Below are 20,340 nucleotides of genomic sequence, written 5' to 3'. Positions count from 1 at the left end.
ATTGCTACAGTAGAACACACGTTTAGTGATCTGCCTTCTCATGAACTCTCATATCGTCTTGCTATGCGTAATAATTCCTTTATCCGCATGTTACATTATTCACACCAGACCAGCAATGCCACTAATTGTTGGGTGTGTGGTCGACTCCCCCCTTTCCAGACACTGAAGGGAGTTCTGCCACTCTTTCCTTATCCATTTTCACATAATGGTTCGTGTAGAGCATGGTCCACGTTAACGTCATCCTCAACAGATATGTCTTTTCTTAACAGTACATGTTTTCCAGACAAGCAAGGTCTTCCCCACAGAACAGGGTTAGATCTAGAAAATGAAGTTTACAATTTGGGTAATTATTCTTCGAATTTCATGGTCCTGAATGTTCAGTCTGATACTACTCCAGACTTACCTGCTATGTCAGTATTACCAGTCAAAGGTGAATTATGTGTCCGAAAGAATGGTTCCGTACATGTAGGACATAGTGATTGTACTACTATCGTCAAGTATAGTGACAGCAGGAAATCTATTTTCAAAGCTTCACGTCATTCTTATTTTGTTTGTGGTCAGACCGCATATGTTCGTCTGCCCCTCGATTGGGAGGGAACCTGTTACATTGCCCTCCTACTGCCACCAGTTTTTCTAGCCCCACCCGACTACCATAGGAATTCCCACCTAGTACATATTAGACACAAGAGAAACCTCCCGATTGTCGATTATACTGAAACTGCTCTAGAACAATATATAGATATCAATAAAGGTGTATTTCCCTATTTAGGTACAGTCGTGAATAGTAAACTGATACGTAGATTAACCAGAACCCTTGAAGCAGTAGTGATTGAGACTACTTCTGCTCTAAGTAACTTAACCGAAGAACAATCCTTTATGAGAATTGTCGTGCTCCAGAATCGTCTCGTCCTTGACGTCATACTGGCCGATAGGGGCGGGGCATGTAGAGTCATCGGATCTAGTTGCTGCATTTTCATTCCTAATAACGCGCCGTCTGTTTATTCAGCTATAACCAGACTCCATAAAATTGCCCATATGTTACACCAAGATCCAGGCACCTGGACATGGTCCGGTTGGTTCTGGAATATAATTTCCGCCTGGGGATGGAAAGTATTGTCTTTTCTAGGTATTGCAGTAGCGATCATATTCAGTTGCTGCCTATGTATACAATGTGGCCCTGCGATTTGTGGCATTTGTGCTACTTCTTGTATTCCTAGCCCCAAGTCCCGTTCTAAATCCCGTTCCAAGAAAATTCGAGACGAGCAAATGATACTATATGAAATGATAGATGGTATCATGAATATTGATGTTTCCTGATGGAAACGTAGTGACAAGGAGGGAATGTGGAAAAGTAAATTTTGCCATGTTCTGTGTCCCTACGTGTTCCCCATCTTATGTTATGTGTGCATGATTAATATGCATATGTATTCCCCATGATCGATTAAAGACGCAATTACAGCTGTGTCCATCTCTAGTATGCCAGTTTCCAGTTCTCGTGAATACTACGAATATTAGGCCTATGTAAAGTTACGTTGCCACGTTTCTCAGTGTGCACGTTATTTCATTGAAAAGTCCCCGTTTCTAGGCCTCAAAAGGGCCTGGACACCAGATTCAGCTCCTGTCTCCTGAGCCCTCGCTGAGGAGCGATACAGCCCCCACCTGTATCCTCGACCCTTCACTTACTTCCTGCCTCACAGTGCCCGGCTCGGCCTGGCTCTGCCTACGAGTCTGCCAAGAGTATGTTATGATTCTAGTTATCAGTCCAGCCCTCCTTCTCTGCATTCCTAAACTACTGAATCGCATCAATAGTTTCCGTCACAGTCTAGCCTTTACGTCTCCATGTAAGAGAAATACTGTATTAATGGTCATTTAATATTCCTCAACACGCACTACATGTAGAATAATGCATGCACCAGTCTTAGAGTCTGTTAGCCTTTACCCCGATAGCTTTTAGTTTATATCAACATGTTCTCTAAACATTAGATACTAGATAGGGTTTAGGTACATGTCGCCCTGACTCTCCAGACTTCAGTCTCTGCTCCTAGCACAGAGTTCATAGCCCCCAGCTTCTCCTAGTAACACGTCATTGTCCGTTTGCGCGCACCACTAGGTTAGAGGTCCCGGCTCCTTAGGTAGCCCCCTCCATGTTTCCGCCCCATTTATGACATATTCTGTTACGTTTACATCACATGTCTATGTATACGCCTCCTGTTACACCCACTTTCACCCTTATCTTTCGCGACTGCTATTGACCACACCCACTGCTCCGCCTATTGTATGTATTGCAATTGCAACTGTTTTAGTATATATGCTTGTGTATTGTTATTAAAGTTAGCGCGCTCATCCCAGATCCAGCCCCGGCAGCTGCCGGGCTCTGCTATCCTATTCCTGTGCAGGTTGTCCTGTTCCTGTCCTTATGCTGTATTAAACCTGCAAACTCCTACTACCTCGAATCTTGACTCTTATTTATTGAGCTATCTGTTATTACTATGTCCAGTAAAACCTAGATCCGGTATTATTTATTTATATACCATGAGACCCACCTGGTGGATGACAGGGTGCAGAAGTTGGCCAAAAAATGGTGTGGACAATTGTATCATGCGTCCTTCTCTACATATGCCAGGGGGGTCCTAATCTGGGTGGCCCCGGGGGTACTGTTCGCCATGCAGTATATGGAAGCGGACATCAACGGTCGATACCTGCTCCTCCGGGCTCAACTGGACGGCAGGGAGATTGTCATTTTAAACTCATATGCACCCAACACTGACGACCCGGCCTTCTTTAGGGATTTGCAAGATGTCATGGTTCATGATCTGGGGACCCCGACACTTTGGTTCGGGGATTTCAACTGCATTTTGGACCTGGCCCTAGATAGATCACCACCCCGGGAGGGCACGAAACCCCGTATGACTGTGCAGCTCGGGGAGGTCATGAAAAACATAGGGGCGATAGATGTTTGGCGCCAGCGGAACCCAACACAAAAGGTATACACTTGCTTCTCCCCCACACACAATACATACACCCGCCTGGATAGAGTCCTAGTGGCGAATGCTAGGTTTAGCATGGTAGTGGAAGTTACTCACCAGGCGCGCTTTTTGTCGGACCACTCACCGGTGGCGTGCATGGTTCAGTGGGGGCCTTCGACAGCTCGCCCTCGGGCCTGGAGGCTCCCGGTAGATATACTCAAGGATCAAATAGAAAAGGCGCATGTAGGAAAGGCCATTGGGGATTATATGGACCTTAATTGGGGACAGGGGAGTTTATCCGCAGCCACTAGGTGGGAGGCCCAGAAGGCTGTGGTGAGGGGAGCTTGTATGGGGCTCACCCACGGAGTTCGGAAGCAACTCCTCTGAGATCTCCAGAAAGAGGAAGTCACCCTACTGCAGGCTCAGCTTGTAATGGACCCCCGTGCCCTGCAGCGGCGGGAGGAACTGGACACCCGCGCTAGGCTACATGATGTACTAGATAGACTTGATAAATATACACTGGGCCAGTATAGGCAGCGCCTTCACAGGAAGGGTGATAAGTCAGGGCATCTCCTGGCATGGATATTGAGGAGAGAGCAGATTCCAGAGCGTATCGTGGCCTTGAAGGACCTGACCGGACGGGTGGTGTATTCGGAGCAGGTCGTCCTTGGGGTCCTCCAGTCCCATCTGCAGCAAGTCTACACAGCGGACCCGGCTATTAAGGAGAACTCATAGCTCCTTTATTTGCAGGACCTGCCTGTGGCGACTCTTTCAGATTCAAACAGGGAGGAGCTGGATGCGACCCTGGCGTTGACAGAGGTCCATGGGGTGTTGGCCCATTTACCGCGCGCAAAGTCGCCTGGGAGCGACGGATTCCCGTCCGAGTTTTACCAGGAATACCAGGAAGTCTTGGCTCCGCTCCTTCTCCAGGTCTCTCATGAGGCGTTCGATAGTGGAGTGCTCCCGCAGAGTATGGCCCAAGGGGAAATATACATGCTCCTGAAGCCGGGGGGGGCAAGCATGACCCCTCGTCATATCAGCCGATAAACATGATAAACGCAGACCTCAAAATACTGACCAAGCTCTTGGCGCCCCACATGGAGCACTTAGTTCATCAGGACCAATGTGGTTTTATTCTCGGGCGGAATACGGACATGAATTTAAGACGCTTGAACCATATTCAGCATGGGGTGAGAGACATGGACGAGCAGACGGTCTTGGTCTCTATAGACCTGGCCAAGGCGTTTGATACTGTTGACTGGGGTTACTTGCAGGAGGTCCTTAGGAGGATGGGTCTGGGACCCAACTTCTGCTGTTGGATTCGCATCCTATATAGCTCTCCTTGAGCCAGGGTGCGCCTGGGAGCCACGAGGTCAGAGGAGTGGCGGCTGGAGCGGGGCACACGACAGGGGTGCCCCCTCTCGCCGCTGCTTTTTGCCCTCGCAATCGCGCCCTTTGCTGTCCTACTACAGACCGAAATGAGTCAATGGGGCATACAGGTGGGTGACACGTGCAACATACTGTCGCAATATGCGGATGATGCCTTGTTGTATCTGGCATCACCGAGGGAGGCACTCCCGAGATTGCTACACCACCTGAACCGATTCAGCGAGGCGTCGGGATTGCGGATCAACTGGAGTAACAGCCTGATTCATCATTCTCCCGTTTTGCGAGCCCCTAATAGCGATTCATAACGAATCGCTATTAAGGACTTGCAAAACGGGATTCATGTAGGAATTGCAATAAATATTGTGATTCCTACATGTTCCTTATTTGCGAGTAGCAAATTGCTAATCGCAAAAAAGGAATAACTCCCCATTCATTCCTATGGGCCAAAAGGCCCAAAGGAATGAATGGGGAGTATTCCTTATTTGCGATTAGCAATTTGCTACTCGCAAATAAGATAGCGATTTAAAGGGTGCCAAGGGTGTCCAAAGGACACCCTGTAGCACCCCTTAAATGCAAATTGAAACAGGTGTTGCGCACACACATGTCCAAGGGACATGTGTGTGTGCAACATGCAACTTAGAAAAATGCTTTTAAAAGCATTTTTCTAAGTTTTCGCTATTTACCACGAGGTTTGACCTCGCGGTAAATAGCGGGCCGAAATTGCGAATTCGCAATTTTTAAATGGATGATGAGTTGCATTTAAGGAATCTCAAATAGAGATTCCTTAAATGTAATTCCTCGCAAAATAGCGAAATCGCTATTACCGATTTTTGCATTTGGGATGATGAATCCCAAATGCAAAAATAGCGCTCGCAAAGGGCCAGATTCTCAGAATCTGGCCCTTTGCGAGCCGATTTCGGCTTGATGAATCAGGCTGTAAGTCCCTAATTTTCCCACTTTCGGGATTTGAAGCGGTCCCCCGGGAGGAATGGCCAGAGCTGGGGGGCCGATGGGAGCACACCAGTTTCCGCTATCAGGGCATTCATGTGACCTCGTCAGTGGTGCAGTCCCTGGCCAGTAACATAGATCGGTTCATTACGTCCCTCCAGCGCTCCGTGTCCTTCTGGAACACTCTCCCACTGTCCCTAATGGAACGACTGGCCATATCCAAGATGGTAATGCCGCCAAGGACGCTGTATGTCCTTCAGAACACTTTGTGCCCGCTTCCGCCTTGGATTTTTTGGGCCCTCAACTCCCTGCTTACATCCCTGCTCTGGGCGGGTCAGCGGAGCAGAGTAGCCCTCCGTACCCTTGTGCGTTCCTTTGAGGAGGGGGGACTGGAGGCCCAGCGATTTGATCTTTATTATTATGCAGAACAGATTATTCCGGCGGCCAGATGGTTTGCGGACGCGGATGTGTTGGAGACGCGGTTATTAGCAGGAAGGGGCGACAGTGCAGGAGCTACAGCAGGCACTGATGCGAGGGGTAGGAGCTGATGCCGAACTGCCTTACGTGGTCAGACACACAGCGGGCGTATGGCAATGCTTTATAGAAAGGTTTCTACGGTCGGCCCCCTTCTATAGAGATCTGCCGCTCTGGATCCTGGCCCCTATAGTAGAGATAGATCATCAGATGTCCTTTCGAGAGTGGAGAAATGGGGGCTGCGAGGTCCTGGCTGACCTATACCCTTCGGAGGGCTTCGTGACCTATGAGCAGGCAGTAGAGTCGTTTGGCCTTAGTGGCGGACAATACATACATTGCCAAGGGCTGCGCTCTATAGTGCGCTCGATCCGGCCGCAGGGCCCGGAGATTCCTCTGATGACCCATACATTACATATCATACTGTCTTGCTGCAGAGGACGCAGATTGATAACTTTGCTGTATGCAGCTATGAAGCGGGATTCTGCTCCTCCGGTGCCGCCGGAATGGGCGGCCTGGGAGGCAGATCTGGGAGTCCCTCTGGATCAGAGTCAGCGGACGCGTGTGGGGGCCCTCACGCGGCGGGTTCCTGTAATGCGCGATTTAAACTTATTCACTTCAATTTTCTGCACCGCACCTACCTTACCCCGAAGTCGATCAGCCGATTCTTGGATAGCGGCGGGGACAATTGCCCCAGATGCAGTGCAGAGGGGGCGGGGTTCTTGCACCTGGCCTGGGAATATCCGTTAGTGGGGAGCTTTTGGTCAGCGTTAATAGCCCGGGTGAAGGCTACCACGGGCCTCAGAATCGAGCTCACACCTGTACATTGCCTGTTGGCGTTGGTCCCGAGGCCAAGGAAACGGAAACTCTCTTACAAGTTATTACAATTGTTGCTAGTGCTGTCCAGGCGCATGGTTGCCCTTACGTGTGGCCCCCACCCTTGCGGCCGACCGGGGGATTGCCCGGTGCCCACAACGGCCAGTCCGGGCCTGGACAGCGGGCCCCGGACGTAGATGCATAGCTTACGGATGTGAGGGAATGGACACTAGCGGAAGAAACACACATGCAACACACTAGAGGGATGAGAAATTGCAGGAGGATTTGCTGGCGTGGCGAGCCATGTGCATGACAGGGCTGGCGACGGAGGGGCCCTCGTCACCCAGTGACTCTGAGGGGACAAGCGGGGAGTTGTTCTCTGAGCACAACTCTGAGGGGGAACGGGGAGGGGCCCACTGTGGGGTTCCTCGACCTGTGCATGGAGCTGAGCCTGACCTGGTTTCCTCACGTTGTCACATGTAAGCTGCTGATTCCACCGCTTAACTGCATAGCCTTGTGTACTTTCAGATGTTGTCACAAAACTTGAAAAATAAAGTAAAAATAAATAAATAAATAAATTTACAAAAATCCACCCTTGTGGTCCATCACACTACAATCCTCTGGGCTACCAATGTTGCAAAGTGAGAATAAATAGGATCAATCTCTATTTCTGCTGGCGGGACAGCGGCAACAACATAATCCTTTGGTGCCCATGGCTCCAACATGAAGTTTGGAGGAGACTGACCGGACTTTGCCACCCTAAATGAGTTGCACAATCTGCTTTTCATTTATAAAATCACCTGGGAGAACCTGTATTCACAAATAGCTCACACACATGTTCACAATGTAGGTACTGATACTGTTGCTGGCTGTCTGCTGTATCTGTTTCAAGTCGTGAATTACAGAGTCTGCCTCGTGAGTATGTAACTTGCTTTGCTTGCATAGAGCGCTGGACACACATAAGAGTGGACCGCAACTGTTAGAAAAGCTCGATTATCACCCACCTGATCACCTGCTTTTTACTGCATTCCATGGCGTCTCAATATTTCAGACGGTATTGCTCTTGTGTGGTGCAATCCCTTGGGATGTACTGTATGATAGATATGTAGTCAGAGCAGAAAGGTAAGAATTGCAGGGACTGAAGGAATTCTTTTATTCAGCATCTACTTCTGTATCCTATCATCTCTTCCCCCAACAGGCAGGACTACCAAAAATAATAAGAAAATACATTTTCTAGATATTTATTGATTAGGTGGGACAAAGTCGCACCACAATCATAGATGGCCCCACTCTGTGAGGCTCCTGGTTACTTGGGGAACAGGGTGGTCTTTCTACACCCAGCAGTCCATGCTGACTCCCCCTGTGGAAATATGCCTTGCAGACATCTTGGCATGCTCTGAGCCATTTCACAGGCTCCAACAACCTCCTCAGCAACTGTGGATCTGAAGCTTTAAAGCTCCGGAGCCCAGTACTGTCCCTTATCCCCGACTGGATCCGCTTTCTGATTACTGCTACCGGTGTCGCTTAATGACTTCACATAATGCCGATTGGAGCTGGCAGGACTAATGTCTCCATGGCCTATCACAGATGCCCTGAGCTGTCCTGAGAGGCCCAGCCTGCTGCAATAGGCCCTTTGGATGTAGCAGTGTCTGCTAGAAGTGAGTTATACAAGTCAATGTGAGGAGCTCCTTTGGGGACACGATTCCTCTCCCCACAATGAAGCTGCTCCAATATCAGAACAATGGTGCAACCTTGATTTTCGTGGTCCTTGTTGAAGTTAGGCCCATCCCCTCACCCTTTGCTTGGGCATCACTACAAAAGACCCTCCCTACTACCTTGGTTCTGGACTAGAGGTTTGTCCCCCACGCTGTTAGAGACTGTTGGACCTTGGATACTATCACCAATGACTGGATGCCTTCTTCATGGATGAGATTTGGCCCAACCCATAGTTGGTGTCCTTCCTACCCCTTTCTTATGAGCAAACCCACTGGAGTATCAGGACCTGAAATGATGCACCTTTATTTGCTGATGCCACTGTAATACATGTTTTGGCCTGATTGATTCACACTTTCCTGCAGTGCCAGCCTGCCAGTCAGCTACAATGTCTAACCTCTCCTGAACTGGACAGTGATTGCTGTCTCTCACATCACTGTCCACCTGCACATGGAGGGGGAGCTGCAACCCTGCTGGAGAAGTCCACCTGACCAATCAAAAATGGGTTATTCTGAATGTAACATGGTACGTAGGGGCTGATTAGGATGGCGGAGAGGCCACCAACAACAGGCTCTTGGTGGTAGTCTCTCCACCATCCTAAGCAGCTTTTTTGCCTGCAAGGTTTTGTGGTCAAAAAGCCCAACAGCCATGCATCTGACAGGCTCCTTGAGCCTACTGGCGCTGGGGAGGGCCTCCCAATCCCTATAATAGTGCCATAGGGATTAGGATGGTCACTCCCCATCAGCCTTTCCATGACGCTTCAACCACCATGGAAAGGCTGGTGGGATGGACATTGGGGGACGGTAAAAGGCCCCCTTCACTCTGGCCCCTTTCTATGGGTAGTGGGAGGGGGGCACCTGTGGTGTCCACCAGCAGGTCCCTATAGCAAGTGTATATAACACAAGGATTTGTTACACATTCCTTTTTTCCATTGTGGTGGGTTCTGCAGCAGCAACATCTGCTGCAATGGAAAACTTGTACAATGCGTCTACCACAGGCACTGTTGCATAGTAATCAATCAATCAATCAATCAATCAATCACACCATTTGTATAGCACGCTACTCACCCGGAAGGGTCTCAAGGCGCTTTGGGGAGGGTATCGCTACTGCTCGAACAGCCAGGTCTTGAGTTGTTTCCTGAAGGCGAGATGGTCCTGTGTCAGCCGGAGGTGGATGGGGAGGGAGTTCCATGTCTTGGCTGCCAGGTAGGAGAAGGATCTTCCTCCGGCGGTGGCTCTTCGGATGCGTGGTACGGCGGTGAGGGCAAGACTTGTAGAACGTAGCTGGCGGGTGGGCTTGTAGAAGGTCAGGCGGTTGTTGAGGTACTTGGGGCCCAGGTCGTGGAGAGACTTGTGTGCGTGGAAAAGGAGCCTGAACGTGATCCTTTTGCTGACGGGGAGCCAGTGCAGGTCCCTCAGGTGGCCGGAGATGCTGCTGCGTCGGGGGATGTCCAGGATGAGTCGGGTGGAGGCGTTCTGTATGCGCTGGAGTCTTTTCTGTAGCTTGGCTGTGGTTCCTGCGTAGATGGTGTTCCCGCAGTCCAGTCGGCTGGTGACGAGTGCCTGGGTGACCGTCTTCCTGGTTTCGGTCGGGATCCATCGGAAGATCTTTCGGAGCATACGCAGGGTGTTGAAGCATGATGAGGAGACGGCGTTGACTTGTCTGGTCATTGAGAGGGAAGAGTCCAGGATGAAGCCCAGGTTGCGTGCGTGGTCGGTTGGCTTGGGTGCGGTGCCCAGGGCAGGGGGCCACCATGAGTCGTCCCAGGCAGAGGGCGATGGTCCCAGGATGAGGACTTCCGTCTTGTCTGAGTTCAGTTTCAGGCGGCTGTTCTTCATCCACTCGGCTACGTCTTTCATCCCTTCGTGCAGGCTCGTTCTGGCAGTGGCAGGGTCTCTGGTGAGGGAGAGGATCAGTTGGGTGTCATCGGCGTAGGAGATGATGTTGAGGTTGTGCTGGCGTGCGATGGTTGCAAGAGGTCTCGTGTAGACGTAGAAGAGGGTGGGGCTGAGTGATGATCCTTGCGGTACGCCACAGATGACTTCGGTGGCCTCTGATCGGAACGGTGGGAGGCGGACTCTCTGTGTTCTTCCGGCGAGGAACGAGATGATCCACTCCAGTGCCTTCTCTTGGATCCCGGTGTTGTTGAGGCGTTGGACTAGAGTGCGGTGGCAGACGGTGTCGAACGCTGCAGAGAGGTCCAGGAGGATGAGGGCCGCTGTTTCCCCGTTGTCGAGCAGGGTTCTGATGTCGTCGGTGGTTGCGATGAGGGCGGTCTCGGTGCTGTGGTTGGCTCGGAAACCGGACTGCGAGGGGTCGAGGGATCCGTTCGTCTAGAGGAAGGCTGCAAGCTGTCTGTTGACGGTCTTCTCGATGACTTTGGCAGGAAAAGGGAGGAGCGAGATGGGGCGGAAGTTCTTGAGGTCGGTGGGGTCCGCTGTTGGTTTCTTCAGCAGGGCGTTGATCTCGGCATGCTTCCAGCTCTCCGAGAAGGTGGCGGTGTTGAAGAAGGTGTTGATGACGTCCCGGAGTTGGGGTGCGATGATGGAGTCGGCCTTGTTGAAGACGTGGTGGGGGAAGGGGTCGGTTGGAGATCCGGAGTGGATGGTGTTCATCGTGTGGGCTGTGTCTTCGGTGGTCACCGTGGTCCAGGTGCGGAGGGTGGTGGTGGGGGGCGCTGGTTCGGCAATTGGGTGCGTGGAAGGTGCGTCGAAGCTGTTATGGATGTCGGCGATCTTACGGTGGAAGAACGAGGCGAGAGAGTCACAGAGATCTTGTGAAGGAGTGATGTCGTTGTTGCCGGTACTGGGGTTGGAGAAATCCTTGACGATGCTGAAGAGTTCCTTGCTGTGTTGGGCGTTGTTGTCCAGTCGTTCCTTCAGTGATTTCTTCTTGGTGGTGCGGATAAGATGGTGGTGCTTGCGGGTGGCTTGTTTGAGGGCGGTCATGTTGTCTGTGGTTTGGTCGAGGAGCCAGGCTTTCTCGAGGGTGCGGCTGTTCTTCTTGGAGTCCTTGAGTTCGACAGTGAACCAGGAGGCTTTCTTGCTTCTGGGTCTGCTGGGAGGGTTCTTTAGTGGAGCGAGGTCGTCTGCGCAGGTGGTTAGCCACTGTGTGAGGTTGCGGGCTGTTTCGTTGGGGTTCGTTGTACTGGTGGGTGGGTTCTGGCTGAGGGAGGTGGTGAGCTGCTCGGCGGTGATCTTGCTCCAGCTCCTGTGAGGAACATGTTGTGGGTGGCGGTGGGTCGTGGTTCTTTTGTAGCTGAAGTGGACGCAGCTGTGGTAGGTCCAGTGAAGTCCGGTGGAGTGGCTGAAGGTGATGTGCTTGCTGGATGAGAAGACAGGGTCAAGCGTGTGGCCGGCGTAGTGGTGTTGACCATTTGCTTGAGTCCGAGAATGGCGAGGTTGTCCAGTAGGGCGGCTGTGTTGCGGTCCTTGTTGTTCTCCAGGTGGAAGTTGAGGTCCCCTCGGAGGATGTAGTCAGTGGAGCGGAGGGCGTGCGGGCTGATGAAGTCCGTGATGTCTTCGCTGAATTGTGTGCGTGGTCCAGGGGGTCTGTAGACGAGGGTGCCTCTGAGGGTCGTCTTTGGGTCGGTGTGTATCTGGAAGTGGAGATACTCGGCGGTGGTGAAGGTGTCGTTGGAGTCGGTCGTGATGCGGATGGTGTTCTTGTGTACGATGGCGATGCCTCCCCCAGTCTGGTTGACGCGGTCTCTCCGGATGATCTTGTATCTGTCTGGGATGGCGATGGCGATGTCGGGCGCTGAGGAGGCGTTCATCCAGGTTTCGGTGAGGAAGGCGACGTCTGGTGAGGTTGTGTCGAGCAGGTTCCAAAGTTCGATGGCGTGTCTGTGGATGGAGCGGGTGTTGAGCAGGATGCACTTGAGGTGGTTGTTGCTGGTGCTCGGCTTGCTGGCTGTGGTGCAGGTCCGGAGGCAGGTGAACTTGCAGGCTTGACAGGTGAAGGGTCAGTGGGTGCGTCTCGGGGTGGCTCGGTGGCAGGCTCTTGTTCGGTCAGGTTTGAGTGCGATGAGGGTGGCGGCGTCATAGGTCCATCGGGGTCCAGGGGTCCTGGCGCTGGACGCGGTCCAGGCGCAGACGGGCGCAGACGGGCGTGCCTTTGGCGCGCCTTCGGCGCACATTCGGCGTGCCCGCTGCGCGTGGGAGTGGGCGACATAAGTAAGGAGTCGGGAGGGTCGGTCAGCTGCGTGGCGGCGAATGGGCGGCGGGGGCGGGGCCGCAGGGAGGCAGCGGCGGGAAAGTAGCAGCGAGCGGCCGGCTCTGCAGTGGCTGGGTCGCTTCTGGAAGGCAGTCGGCGTCAGCGGGAGCAGGAGGGGGTGACCAGGCCTAGGGTAGGCGCAGTAATCTCTTCTTTGGGACCCCCATCTCTGTTAGGGTGGGCCACCCCCATCCTAATCAGGCCCATAGTTCAGTGGCAGACCTAACACAGACAGATTTGAGGGACAACTTGTGTTCATCCATGATGCCCACAGCCAAAATCAACACGGATGTTCATGCTTCCTAGAGTATATGACTATGGCAGACCAGGAGATGCCCTTCTCACTGGCTTCATTGCCAGTAGCATAATGCGTAACATGGGACGAGGCTCCCTCGGGACCTGCTGTACCCTACCTCATTTTCTCCCCTCTCTCCCCAGAGATACAACACTGGCCATAATTATCTCTTGCACCTATGACCATCATGAGTATCCCATGTCATTCTATGTCTCCCGGAGTGGTATAAATACAAAATAAACAGATACTGTAACACTGCCCGAACCTATATTTCCTACTCATACTCTTATCACTCTTTTTTTTCTTTGTCTGTTCCACATTTTTATTGGTTTAACCTCCCTGTGCCAAATCCCCCCACCTGCCTAACTCCGGCACATGCCCTTAGTTACTGTTGGGGTTCAGGCTGCCCCTCGCCTACCCCTCTTCTGTGCACCCATAGCGCTCCATAAATACTGTACTCTCCCTGCCTTCTCCAAACGTCCTTGCCCTGCAAACTACCTTTCCCACCTCCTACTCATTGGTACTGTGACACCACTGCAGCAGCCCCCGGCCAAAATACATGTGCCTTCCTGCTGTATACTTCATTGGGTTCATTTGTTAATTGCTACTACCACAGCCCACCACCCCTTACATTAATCACACTCAAAGGTAATGTGATGAAATCTCATGTTAAATAGAAAGATAGACTATTTTACCTGTTCTCTAAGCACACTGCCATTAGTCCATTTCCAAGAGACACACCTTTCAGCAAGGGAGGCATAGATACTCAAGCAGGACTGAGTGGGACAAGTCCTCTGAAACTGCTGAACCTCGACCAGTCATGTCCCCACCGTGCTCAGTTACACCATGCCTCTGTCCAGTCCAAACTATGTGGGGTGGACATTCACATTTGCAAATGCCTTCCCTATAATGTTCTACATACATGGTGAGATGATGAGGGACAATTAGTGTTTGCTAAGCCCCTTGGAAAGGTAACTGTATGCTTGCGCGCATTGCTGCTGTAATTTTATTGCACAGCGCTGCTTATTTTAAAAATTATCGTTTTTAGACTGATGTCTGCCTAAATTGTATTTTCCTCTGTTTCACAGTGTTATTTGTGTGCCCCCACACTTGCACTATAATCGGGCCCCCCACCGCGTTTTGAGCGGACTTATCACTTTCTTACCTTGGTGTTTGGCGCCTGGTCGCCATCTTGGGGGTGGCGAGCGTGGAGTGTGTTTGAGCGCTCTAGCGCTCCATAGGAGCACAGGTCAGACACTATTTAATGCTCGCTCTACTCGCGCAGCGGTGACGCGCAGCGGTAGCGCCGGACTCGCGCCGGAGTCAAGCCAGAGTCCTGCCCGTCTGCGCCCGTCAGCGTTCCGGAGGCGTTGCGGGCGGCGGGTGGGGCTCTGTGCTTCTAGGATGTGTAAATCTGGCGCACTTTTAGTGCGGTACACATGTGAGGAGTTGCGCTCTCTGAATTATAGGGAGAACTGCTGCTATTCAGTCTTTCCGGGCCGTCACAGGGGTAAGTCTCGATGCCCGGGTTGTGGCTGGCGTCCTACCCGGGCTGTGCCGTCAGCCCCGTCTAGTGTTATAGCCGGCGCAGAGTACGCCTGCATGCTGTTAAACACCAGATCAGCGTGCTGTCATGCGCAAGACATCTTTGAGCTTCTCGAGTCAGAGAAGCCACTCTGTTTAATGTTGACGGAGACTTGGTGGGGAGAATCCTCCAACCCTGATGTGGCAATGGCAATCCCGCCTGAGTATAACATCTTCAGGAAGGACAGAGCGAGGGGTAGGGGCGGTGGGGTCGCTCTGGTGGTGAGGAAGGGCACGTTGTGCACCGTCCTGCCTACGGAGGAGATCCGTGGAACGGAATCGCTGGCTTTTTCACTCACGCTAGCGCCGCACCAGTCAGTGAAGGGGCTGTTGGTCTATCGACCCCCTGGCCCGCTCGGAACTTTTTTTGCCGACCTTGATTCGGTGCTGTTGGGTCTGGCTCTGAGAGCAGAACACTGTTTAGTGGCAGGGGACTTTAACATCCGGATGGATGATCCGTCTGACCCTGCTGCCATAAAGCTTTCTGAAGCCATGAATCCACTGGGCCTAATACCTCATTTGCAGGGGCCGACTCATGCTAAGGGGCATACTCTTGACCAGGTCTTTTCTACATCTCCTCTGGTGGTGAAAGAGATCATCCCGGTCTTGTGGTCGGATCACTGGCTTGCCAAATTTGTGATCAGTGGCACTGCCAGGTTGTCCACCCCTGTCCCACAGCAACGGGGACGTGCTTTTAGAGCATTTAGTAGAGTGACCCCTGAGATGCTGGCACAGGCGGCTCTGAACCACCCTTGTCCTCTCTTAGGTGAGCTGGAGAGGGACCTGGAGTCCTTGCAGGATTGGCTTACGGAGAGGCTTAACGATCTGGCCCCGATGCAGCCCCCCCGCTTGACATCAAAGCGGGTGTCGGCCCCTTGGTTCACTCCTGCACTGTGGGCTATGCGGCAGCAGTGCAAGGTAGCCGAAAGGGCCTGGCGGGCTCACTATGACAGCATGGACAGGTCTGCCTACAAGGCTGTGGTTAAGGTTTACCACCGGGATATCCGCCTTGCAAAGAAGGCCTATCTCGCGGGGAGAATTGAAGCGGCCGGGAATTCCAGCAAGGAGATTTTTACCATCGTAAGAGAATTCATTTCCCCTCGGACCATCACTTCGGAAGAGGTGCCCTCAGGTTCCTGGGCGGCGGATCTTGCCTGTTTTTTTACTAGCAAGATAAAACTTATACAGGACTCTTTTTCAACTGTAGCACCTGTTAGGCCGCCGATGTCCGAGGTTGGTATGTCTGTCTCTGTTGCGCGGGGCGCCATGCTGGCCGAGTTTCCATCCTTGTCAGCCCCCGCCTCTCTAGCACTTATGGGCAATTTAAAATCTGGGTCTCCGTTGGACCCTTGCCCAGCTAAACTTTTGGGTAAATTGGCGGAGGTAATCAACCCACTGGCGAACCCTCTCCTCAACCTTTCGTTGAGTTTGGGAGTGGTTCCGTCAGAGTGGAAGAAGGCCATGGTCATCCCGCTACTTAAAAAACCTGGCCTGGACCCAAAGGTCCCAGCTAATTATAGGCCGATCTCGCTGCTGCCGGCCTTTGTAAAAATCTTGGAGAAGCACGTTCAGTCGGTGCTCTCCAATTTTTTGGAGTCCCACGAGATTCTGCATGACTCTCAGTCAGGCTTTCGCTCTAATCGTAGCACCGAGACCGCGCTCCTTGAGGTTTCTGAAACCATCAAAGGGGTGTTGGATACCGGGGGCAAAGTCATGCTGGTGTTGTTGGACCTGTCGGCGGCTTTTGACACCGTCCCCCATGATGGCCTTCTCGCGAGACTCTTTGAGATTGGTCTGCGGGGGACGGTGCTCAAATGGTTTTCGTCTTTCTTAGCCGGCCGCCGGCAGACGGTCTGGACACCACCGGACTCCGCCGTGATGCCGCCATTGGGAGTCGGGGTCCCTCAGGGCTCTATTTTGAGCCCGACCCTCTTTAACATCTTTATGACCCCTTTGGCGGCGGTGGCGGAGTCGTTTGGTGCCCGGATCGTGTCGTATGCCGACGACACCCAGCTCCTCTTCTCTTGCGAGAAGGGGGCTGACTTTGACGGGGAGAGTATCCGGAATTGCCTTGGGGCGGTGTTCGCATGGTTCCAACGGAACAGCCTCAAGTGCAATTCCGATAAATCGGAGGTACTCTTCTTCGGGTGCGATATAGAGCCCAGCTGGCAGGCCTGGTGGCCCGTCGACATGTTCTCACCATCCGGCTCCTCCCCTATGGCTAAAAACTTGGGGGTTAAGATGGACAAGGGGTTGACGATGAGAGCCCAGATTCTTGGGGTGACCGGCACCTGCTTCGGCCTATTAAAAATGCTGCGGAGGTTCTTGCCTTTTCTGTCAGAGGAGCATAGGAGGCTGACTGTGCAGGCTCTGATAGGCTCCAGGTTGGATTATGCCAACATTCTTTACCTGGGCCTACCAGAGTACTTGCTACAGCGGCTTCAAGTTGCGCAGAATGCGGCGGCCAGGGCCATCTTCGGTCTAAATAGACGTAGCAGCGTCTCTGGGCTACTGCTGACGCTGCACTGGCTACCCATCCGCAAACGGATTGCCTTTAAGGCTATGATTTTGGCCTATAAGGCGCTCCATGCGGTGGGGGCGAAGTATCTCCAAAAGAGACTGGCCTTTTACCATCCGGCCCGTTCGTTGAGGTCTGAGTCTCTTCTCTTGGCGGCGGTACCTCGTGTTAAGAGGGCCCGCCTGGGTGGCCGTTCCTTTAGTCTATTGGCCCCACAGATGTGGAATTCATTGCCGCTCCCACTTCGGGAGGCCACTTCTCTTCTTGAGTTTAGGAAAGGGCTCAAAACCTGGCTGTTCTCCCAGTAGGCTTTTAGGTAGTTTTTTTCTTTATTCTTTGGGTGTTGTTCATTTCTTTTAATCTGTGTTATGTTACTCTGCATTACTTCCCCTTTCCAAAAGCGCCGGGACACTCTTTTTGAGTAACCGTTGCGCTATACAAAACAACAAATAACATAACATAACATAACCGGCACTCTGGTGTTCATCATGGGTTTTGACTGCTCTCCTAACAGCGACAAGTCCGCCTTCCTCTCCCACCTCAACTGCCCCATCACTGAACTCTGCAAATTCAAAATCATATTGGGAGAGGATTGGAATCTAGCACCGGACGCTGTTCTGGATGGCAAGGGCCATATCTATATAAACAGTTTCGAACTGACCCTACTAACAACACCTCTTTAGACTTTAGAAGGATTGGTACCTTTCCAATTTCTGGAGTTAAGAACACAAACAATGCCGTTCTCATGGCACATACAGTGAATGTTTTGCAACTGCTCCTTGATTCTTATATGGGCTGTATGAAAAGCTTCAATGTAAAGGTAATCCTTAATAAAACATTCATGATGACATATGGTGAAGGAGTATCCAAACACAACAGTATTCCATAAAAGGCTACAGACATCCACAATTAATATATTTTGTAAAGTGACAATTTTATTTGAAGGCTCAGGAATTTGGAACCCCCTAATGATGATCAAGAACCAGCAGCCTAAAAATTGTTTGTTCTATTTTAATATTTACCTCTAAATTAGAGTCAACTCCTATGGTTTTAAAATTGCTCGCTGTACCTCCTTGTTTATCTGCCACAATGAACTGGGTCTACCTTATACTGAGGATACCATCAGATGACAACCAATGGAGATATGCTATTCTATCTGGGACAAATATGAAACCACTATGAACAGATCTCTCATTTCTTATTTGTCTTTCTCTTGATAATCCTGTTAAAATACCCTGACTGGATTTTATTAGAATTTTGCATATTCTCCTAGGCTTACGTTTGTGCTCTGAAGAAGGCACCATTAGCATCATTCTTTCAAAAGCAGAGCTGAAATGAAAATTAGGATGGATCATTCTGGCTGCGGGGAAGGGTGTGAAATGTCTAAGTAAACAGTCTCACCCCATGCTATAACTTTATCTGGCAGAGGCACTCAGTTGTATTTGTTTATTACTTTATGTTGATCAGTTTTCCTTGGAACACTAAATATTGAATGATGGCACCCACTAAAATAGGACACTGGTTTAAGGAGGCTACCCTTGAGATGGAACCTCATTACAAAGCACTTTGGGCCTTATTTATGAAGGTCTTGCGCTGCCGGTGCGTCACTTTTAACATGGGAAAAAGTGACGCATCGGTGGCGCAAGGCTTTGATAAATAAGGCACTTTGTATTTTGTCCTCCTCTATATGTTCTACAGATACAGAGGACATAGTTTTAAAAGCAAAAAAAATCTAAATTTTACCCAATGCACACCTGCCCTTCGTTATCTTCACTGTTTTCCCACAGTGCCTATGTGTACCTCTGGATTGAGTTTTGTAAATATTGTTGTGAGAGTTAGGAAATGTCCTCTCCTATCAGTTTCTTCATCATATGAATTAGTAGTATTTGTCTTTTTCTATTAATATGTATGCATTTTATTTTTTGGATGCAATAACTGTATGTATTATATTTTCATTGTTTTATGTGTAAACTGAATAAAGATTGATTGATGGATTTGAAATCTGCCTACAAGACTAGGCTTGGGACCTACATAAATACACATAGTTCTGTTGTGGGTTGTCACTATATGTCATGGTATGTTAATTGGATTTTACGCATTAATACTGTTCTAATGGGGATCCTTCCGGCAGTAGGAACTGAGCTTTCACCATACAGCAGAAGGCTTACTTAACTTAAGATTTGCAGCAGAAATGCATAAGACAAACACAGCTGTCTACTGTGGGGTGTGTGTGACATTCTAAGGAAGGGGTAGCCATATCACTTAAACACTTTAGCACCTATGTGTATTGTCTTTAACATGCTATAAATGAACCTGACGACCTGGTTGTAGTACAGGGCAGCAGCAGCTATCTGGATACTGATATACTTACATTCCAAGGGTCAGATTTATCAAACTCAGAAACACAATTTATAAAGATATGGTGCATACCTGCACTCTCTCAGTGCAACCTAGCACCGTAGTAGTTGCCTTTGCATCGTAGGCATGCGGGGACACCACAAGAGGTGTAGTGGAGAAGTGTGGCTCATTGGTTAGAGGCGGCAGACCCTGAAGCAGAGGTCAGACCCGGGACCAGGGTTCAATTCCCGACGCGGCAGGGTCTTGAGCCCAAATATCCACGGACTCGATAATTCTCGTTTCGGTGCCTACTCGAGTCACAGGTTCACACTCTGCAGCTCTGGGCATTAGCTTGCTTAATCTCCACTACAGCCCTCCGCGGCGGGATGCCCGGCTTTCACCTTGGGGATGCCCAGTACGGGTATCTCACAGGGAAAAACCAGGACGGGTTCCCAAGGCAAGCGCCGAGATGCCTACGGGTAATCGAGCGCTATATAAGAACGCATAATAATAATAATAATAATAATTCTCTTTGTAAGTGTACTGCAGAATGCAGCTCATGTGGAAAGAGGAAATAGTAGAGATATGTATTCTTGTTTTGCCTCCAACAGAAATGTGTTGGCTTTTATGAAGCATTCCTTGGTTTACCAGTCTTGGTGTATCTGGAATGCCCCAAAATCCATGGGTGGATGCATTGAAACATCCACACTTCACGCAAGGATCGCCTCCCTAGGGCAGAGTAAAGCAAGGCAGTGACTTGCATCCCCTCGCATTACTTTGGATTTACCAAGCAATGCAGGGCCATGCAAGGTGGCCTTGTGTTCGTTGGTAAATCTGACTTGAGGATTGCTTTGCCCTTGCAACACCATGCATAATGCAAGGGCAATTCAATCCAACTGTAAATCTGGCCTCAAATGTCTTAGATTCAGTTTGGCAAACAGTGAGGTCTCTCTAAAGCTTAGCCTCCGTTTAGTTTGCATTCAACCCTGTACAGAACTATGCTACTTCTTTGCCTAGGTTTGGGCTACACAAATACCACATCAGCAGGGAATTTTGGGTCAATGGGACCGAGCACGCTGAAGCCATTT

General features: G+C 50.7%; 1 protein-coding gene across 2 annotated transcripts in view; it reads right to left on the bottom strand.

The window, feature by feature from the left end:
- The window catches only part of LOC144819174 (phospholipase A2 inhibitor and Ly6/PLAUR domain-containing protein-like), a 136,065-nt gene that overhangs the window by 17,639 nt on the left and 98,086 nt on the right, over window positions 1-20,340 (bottom strand). The gene's annotated exons all lie outside the window — the stretch shown is intronic.

The sequence above is a fragment of the Lissotriton helveticus genome, chromosome 2_1, assembly GCF_964261635.1.
Source record: "Lissotriton helveticus chromosome 2_1, aLisHel1.1, whole genome shotgun sequence".
Taxonomy (NCBI): domain Eukaryota; kingdom Metazoa; phylum Chordata; class Amphibia; order Caudata; family Salamandridae; genus Lissotriton; species Lissotriton helveticus.
Note: the sequence above shows the minus strand (reverse complement) of the source record. Positions and strands in the feature narration are given on the sequence as shown.